The 7,420-nt window shown below is 38.6% G+C and overlaps 1 long non-coding RNA gene across 1 annotated transcript; it reads left to right on the top strand.

Annotated features, from left to right (window-relative positions):
* Positions 1-926: 926 nt before the first annotated feature.
* LOC112495169 lies at positions 927-6,108 on the top strand. The gene is made up of 3 exons (XR_003061481.1): positions 927-1,245; positions 1,323-1,491; positions 4,991-6,108. It is a non-coding gene; the product is annotated as an uncharacterized LOC112495169 (long non-coding RNA).
* The last annotated feature ends 1,312 nt before the right edge of the window (positions 6,109-7,420 follow it).

Genomic DNA, 7,420 nt, shown 5'->3' with positions numbered 1-7,420 from the left:
TGCGACAATATTTTATATGGAAATCAATGAGGAGAGATGTAAAATATCATGTGAAGCATTGTGATTTGTGTCAGCGAGTGAAATTCAATAATGTATGTATGGAAGGCGAAAACGAAATGGTTGCCGCACAACGTCCGAAGGAACTTATAGCAATAGATTTTTATGGCCCGTTGCCTAAATCCATTGGTGGAGTGCAATATGTTTTAATTGTTTTGGATGTGTTTTCGAAATATGTTAAACTGTATGCTATGAAACGTGCGACGTCAGCGATGACACTCAAGAAAATATTAACCGATTATGTACCTAAGGTGGGAAAGCCCTGCGCGATATTGTCAGATCATGGAACTCAGTTTACGGCGGCCAAGTGGCGTATCACATTAGAGCAATCTAAAATCAAAGTATTGTTCTCGTCTATTCGCCATCCTCAATCAAATCCTGCTGAGCGAATTATGAGAGAAATAGGTCGATTGTTTCGAACATTTTGTGCAGAAAGACATACATCTTGGGCGAAATATTTAACGAAAATTGAAAATTTATTAAATATAACTAGCCATTCAAGTACTGGTTATATACCACATACGTTGCATTTTGGAACGACTGTTGATGACGATATCATGTGAATGGTAAAATTTCCATCGATGATACCTGTGAATCATGAAAAAATCATTGTATTTGCACGTGAACGGTTACAAAGTAGTTATAAAAGTCGTTTAAAGCAACAGACCAGTAAATCTAATACACTCTTGCGAATAGGAGATTTAGTCTTACTGAGGGTACCTCATTTGTCAAATGCATCAGACGCGTTCACTCGAAAATTCTTTCATTTGGATGAAGGTCCCTAAGGTATTATAAAATGCCGTGGCCCTAATGCCTCTGTAATAGCTGATAGGTTAAAAAACGATGTTATTAAGGGCACTTATAATGAACTAATTTAAAATTATACTATAGTCAACCTGTTTCGAGCGATTGAACTTAAATGTATGTTAATAGATACCTAATTTATGTGGGCTTGATATCTATCAAGATAAATTCTGTGGTCATTTAGTTTACCACATTACATTGGGGATTGTGTCAATGTAATGTGAGGGGGAAATATGTAGCGCGGCAATTGTATTTACGCGCCGAATTGATTCCAGATGCCAGCACATTCGTGTCCTCCCACTTAGTATAAATTTTAGTAGCTTCGCGAAGGGAAAAGTCTTGCTCTTCCCATTTGCCTGTAGGCATTGAATACGGAAGCAGCAGGTATTTATAGCAAATAATATAGAAATCGCTTATTAGGACGTTACTCTATTACATTTGTTTTTCCATCACTCTGTTAGGTATTTGGGCCATTTTCCCGTGGTCAACACAGGATTATTTTAAGCGGATTGGATTTTATTAGAAAAATATAGCACGGAAAGGCACGAGGTGTTACATCTTGGAATCTACTTGGTTACCGCTGACTTAGAACTATCATGTCTACACATGAATAGTCACCACGAAACTTCAGTCAGTATAATCTTCGATAAAGTGTGTGTGCGTTAATGAAATTCGATAATTTGTTTTAAATCATATTTATCTAAATTGTACTCGTTCAGTTTATATCCGCCAATCTTCGATTATGCATTGTCGCTCGGGGGTTTAAAGCGCGTAGTAGTGTCTTTGATATTATCGTGTTTTATTATTAGTGTCTAATAGAATAAGTGTTATATTACACGGTTACGAAATTCACGATCATTATACACTTCAAATGGATTAATTCGATCACGAAAAACTTTCGGATAATTTTGTCGCATCGCATTCACTTCACGCACATCGGCGATGTCGTCTACATCGTCGACGGAATCCATTTTGACTGATTTTGACAGCTGGTAATAGCAGTATAATAGTGCCCTTGGCCGCTATTATAAAATAGCGCACTCTATTAGCTTAAAAGTTCCTTAAGAGAGACTTAAGAAGTGGTATGAGTAGGAAACGTCTCTAATAGACGTCTCTTATAGCGTCTTATAGCGTCATTTTTCTATAATAGTGGCTTAAGAGAGAGGTATGAGTAAGGTCTCTCTTACCTGCTGTCTTTTAACGTCTAATAGACGTCTCTTAACGCTAAACGAAAGGTATGAGTAAGGGTCAATGTGTTTACGAAAATATTGAAACCGGTAGCAGCATATTTAAGAAAGGGCGGGTTAGCTTCCGTTTACTATCTCGATGATATTCTTATCATCAATAGATCTTCTGAGAGATGTGTTCGTAATATAAAGAAGACAACTGCTCAAACAAGAGCTAGGATTTACAGTGGAACCTCTCATAGCGTACACTCTCATAGTGTACGAGGGCGGAGCGTCGGGACGCAGTAAGTTGGTTGAAGGGGGATTGATCAGGGCCGTCGCACATACACTTCAAAAGGGCGCTTAAGAGGGGTGACCGTAATTTTTTTAAAACGTGTTTTGGGATATGTTTCATTTGCGCTTCAATGTTGTCAAATTTTTCATATTAAAAAATATTTTATTTTGTCAATAAAATTTCTTATAACATGATAACATCTAATATGTACAACGCGTATTAAAAGCAACTATTTCGTTAAAAATAATACTCTTTAAACACATAAGTTTTCTTTTTCTTAATGTAAATAAAGCTTTGATGCAGCGGAGTTTTTTTTACGGTTTCAAGAGTTTTTAAGACTCCTTTTTTTTATCGTTCTGCAACGCGACTCTAATCACAGAGCGAATTTTTCTTAGCTTGCAAACTCTTAGGATTACAATTTTTCTCTGTTCACAGCGAATAATTGATTTTTATTATATGTAAATAATTACTTACTTTTTATATATACGATATCCACGATGTTATACGATGTTGTCGCGGTTTTGTTTACAACATCTCATACCGGCACAAGCGAACACGGGGTCTGCAGTCACGGCACTGCACGAGTGTCAAGGAAGGGGAATGGTGGGGATAGCAGTCGATCGACTACAGCCGGTTCTGGCTCGCGATTGGTACCTCAGATAGCGTAGATTGTCTCCCTGTTACGTATGCTATGAGAGGTTCCACTGTATTATTAATGAAGAAAAGAATTTCACAACACCTACGCAGCGCTGCAGATACTTGATTAATTTTCGATTTCACTAAGATGTCTATAGAATTACCAAAAGAAAAAGTTCTACGAACTCTCGAATTACTGCGAAAATTTAGTAAACTTACTCATTACACGATAAGAGAATTTGCAGTCCTCGTCGGTACCCTAATCTCGAGATGTCCGGCTATGAAGTACGGGATGATTTATGTGAGAGGTTTTGAGAAGGAAAAGACTTTGGCGCTCGAGGCCATCAGCAATCATTTTGATGGAAAACTGTACCTTTAAAAAAGTCTGACAAAAGACCTTAGCATGGTGGAAAGAGAATATCGTTTGTGCTAGCGCGGCAATGAGTGAAACTTTTTTTCTATCTTGAGATTTTTTTCGACACCTCGCGCACCGGTTGGGGCGTTTTTTGTAAAAACCGTAAAAATCACGGGTTTTGGGACGACAAAGATTTAGCGCTACACATAATCGAACTCGAGTTAAGAGCGGCTTTCTTCCGTTTAAAATGCTTCGCAAGTGACTGTTACGTATATCGGCCTTCATTCCGAAACAGGATAATAACGTAGCCGACAGTCAATATAATTGCAGACTCGGCACGTTACCCATCGCATTGCCCGTTTCACCTACCCAGCTGGTTAGTCGAGTGCATTCCTAACGTCTTAACGATACCTAGAGCATCAGCAAAATATCGACTATATAAGCAGCCAAAATCATGGCACTGACGCTCAGAAAATCATTCAGTTTCACGCGTAAAAGATCGGACTGCACATTGTCACTCGTGGCTCGAACCGTTAGAGTATTAGATTCAGTGTAATATTCGCAATCTGGCCTAGGTACGGATTCGTTATTACATACCCTAGGGAACAAGCTGGATTGGTTACCGGGCAAAATTGAGCTGCATAAACTGGTCTTTCCAAGTAACGCACATACTAAATAATTGTCTGTTCCACCAAATTTCTTTTTGCCTTAGCCTCACACGTAATCAGGTTTTGTAATCGAATTTCACAATTTTTTTATCCCAGTATTTCTCATAACCGAAACACTGTACACAACAATTAATTGAAACCTTTTAAATTATTTGTAACAATATATCGCAAATTCACATTTTACTCGCGTCTTAAATATCTACTACCCATCCTTGAACATTACAGGGAATATCTATCCACGTTGGAATAACAAGTCGTGTTTCAACACCTTAAACGAGCAGCAAACCGACCATTAAGTGCATTCTTACCGCTCGGAATTCACTCAAATATTATTCACGTTACCTCTGGTCGTTCCTTTTCTTTTGGTTACTTCTACATTTTTGTTATCAAATTTAAAGGCCTCGCTAGCCACGACGGCCTACGTAACATGACATAAGACATAGTAACATCTTATTACGCATAGACAACACGACAGCAATTGCTTACATAAATCGATTGAGAGATAGTCAATACGAGAATCTTAGCTCCCTGGTCAAAGAAATGTGGCAGTGGTGTGAGCGGAGAGACATTTGGATTCAGCGTCGTATATCCGATCGGGTGACGACGTCGAGGCCAATCAGGAATCGCGAAGATTACAGCCCGAGATAGAATTTCAGCTCTCACGTAGAGCGTGTAAAAGAATAGTAGAAATCTTTGGCCGACCGGAAATTGATTTATTCGCCTCGCGAGCAAATACGAAATGCAGTAAGTATGTTTCGTGGCGCAGAGATCCCGAATCCATTGTAATCAATGCTTTCACTCTCAGGTGGAGACGTTGGCTTTTCTACGCTTTTCCACCCTTCTCTGGTATTTTCAGAATGTTGAGAAAAATCGAGAGGCAGAAATCTTGCTGAATAGTAGTTGTGCCGTACTGGGTGGTTCAGCCGCGGTTTCCCTTATTTTTATCTCTGCTTGACGCCGAACTAATTATATTCAAACTAGATATTAATTTAATTCAATCTTCCTGCAGGGAGACACATCCATTGTGGGATCGCCTTACGCTGGTGACTGCGAGGTTGTTCGGGAAGCGTTTATCAGGAGAGGGATCCCGGTGTAATCAGTCGACATCTCAATAGCATCGTTATCAAATTCATCGTTACGCCAGTATGATTGTAGGTTAAAAAGATGGTGGCTCTTTTACTCTGCCAAAAAATTTGACCCGTTTAACGGCTCCGAAAAAAATGTTTTATTATTTCTCATTGAAAAATTCAAAAAAGGCGCCTCATATAGTTTTTTAAACTACTATAGATCCGCGATTTCACTAATTTTAGGACCCGAGTTGGGGAAAAACGATAATATTCAACGCTTCTTTAAGGGCATAGTTAAACTGAGACCGGCAGCAACCAGATACGATTCAACCTGGGATCCCAAGATTAGTTTGAGATATTTATCGACGTTTTATTTAAACGAAAAGATTACTTTGCAAAACTTAACTCTAAAACTGGTGACCTTGCTGGCAATATCCACGGGACATCGAATGCAGTCTCTGTCTCTTATTAATACGAGAAATATTTACCGGACAACCGATAATGTATTGGAAATAAAAATTCCCAATATGATTAAAATGTCAGGTCCCGGGACAAAACAGCCGGTTCTAAGGTTACCGTGCTTTACTCAGGAAAAACCGGTCTCTGTGGCTTCAGTGTTACTAAGTTATTAAGAGAAAACTAAAGAATTGCGAGGATCAAAAGTTAAACTGTTTATTTCTTTTAAGAAACCATATAGAGGAGTTGGAATACAGACTTTGAGTCGATGGATAAAGTTAGTTATGTCTAAAAGTGGCATTGATACAAACGTTTTTTCGGCATATAGCACTCGACATGCGGCGACGTCGGCAGCAAACGTTAGGGCGTCAATATTGACGTAATTCGAAAAAGTGCCGGGTGGTTAAAAGACTCAAAGACATTTGCTCGATTTTATGATCGTTGTGTTTCAACGGAAAACGTGCAACGTCTTAAGGTGGATCCTGGATCTTTATGGTTAAGCCTATTTTTATAATTTTTAGTAAAAAGAAATAAAACGGCTTATCATAAATATATCCGCCGTAACTATTGGTTCGGCATGAAAGTAATGAGACACTCTAGAAAACTCCACACATGTTCTTTTTTAAATTAATTGTTTTTGACCATATTCTAGTATGTTGTAGAACATTCTAGATACTTTCGCTCTGTGGGTATATGTATACAATAGAATATGATCAAAAACAATCCTATTCTAAAAAAGTCATGTTACATTTTATCGAATTGCGATATTAGCATTGTTGTCGCTTTATTCGGTTCGTGATTGGCTGTCGGTGTCGTCGGTCGACGAGTGTCACAGCATCGGCGCTTCGTGTCCAAGTTCACGGCATGTATCTACATAATACCAGAGATGAATAGTGAGATTGCCAATGGGCCAAAATTCTTGAAACCAATTTTATTTTGGAGTAAACGCGCCACCTGAGCGGAGGGCCGTCGAACCATACCCACGTTTTTGATTGGTCAAGCGTATGTATCAAACTACTCTAAGCAAACTTCAAACGTGTATAACAACTGAAATATAGTTTTCCCAATCTATACGTCACGGCAACTAACTATCATACGTGCATGGTAACGAGTCAACGTGCGAGAGTCTCGGGTTCGAGACCCGATTATTATTAATTTTTTTTTATTCATGAACAATGCTTATTGAATCTATTAATTAACTTGGAATGTAGCAAATGCATGATTATACTATACTATATACATTTTATTATATTATACAGTCTTGTCTATTTTTATGCCGTTGATACGTTCCACAGAAAACAGCATATAAAAAATATAGGTAGAAGGAGGAACTCGGAATTTTCATGAATCTTCAAAACCGCATTAAAAAGCCACCTGCAAATGAATTTTACCCAATGAAATGCTATATGTAGACATATATTCCCCATATAAGGATCGCGAGGCACACAATACATGGGTATGTCCAGGCTATTGACATATAGTGTGGACTACGCGATTCCTACCTTAGATTCTTTGAAAAAGTGACCGCTCAAATAAACAAAGAGAAAATGAGGTGGCGGCCAATCGTTCTCCTTTTCTAATGTTCCCATTGCCTATGTTTTCTATACTCTCGTACTACGGCTGCTGGTTAGAAGAAGATAGGGCTTTGCCACTACCAGTCGCTATCTTTTTCTTTCAGCCGACCATTTTTCCTATGTCTATGCGTAGTCCATACTATATGTCGATGGCTCAGTCTATTTGTACTCACAAGGGGAGGAAACGGTATGGGAAATGAAGTTCCGAATGAGACTTCGTAGTGATGAAACCTCATACCATGCTCAAGTTCTACAGACCAATGGGCAGCCAATTCTGACAGAGCCCTAAAGTTCGTATGGGAACTTATGTATTTAAAGGTGTAACTTAGCTACAAGTGGTTT

This window comes from Cephus cinctus, unplaced genomic scaffold, assembly GCF_000341935.2.
Source record: "Cephus cinctus unplaced genomic scaffold, Ccin1 Ccin1_scaffold1464, whole genome shotgun sequence".
Lineage (NCBI taxonomy): Eukaryota > Metazoa > Arthropoda > Insecta > Hymenoptera > Cephidae > Cephus > Cephus cinctus.
This window is presented reverse-complemented; position numbering and strand designations above follow the sequence as displayed.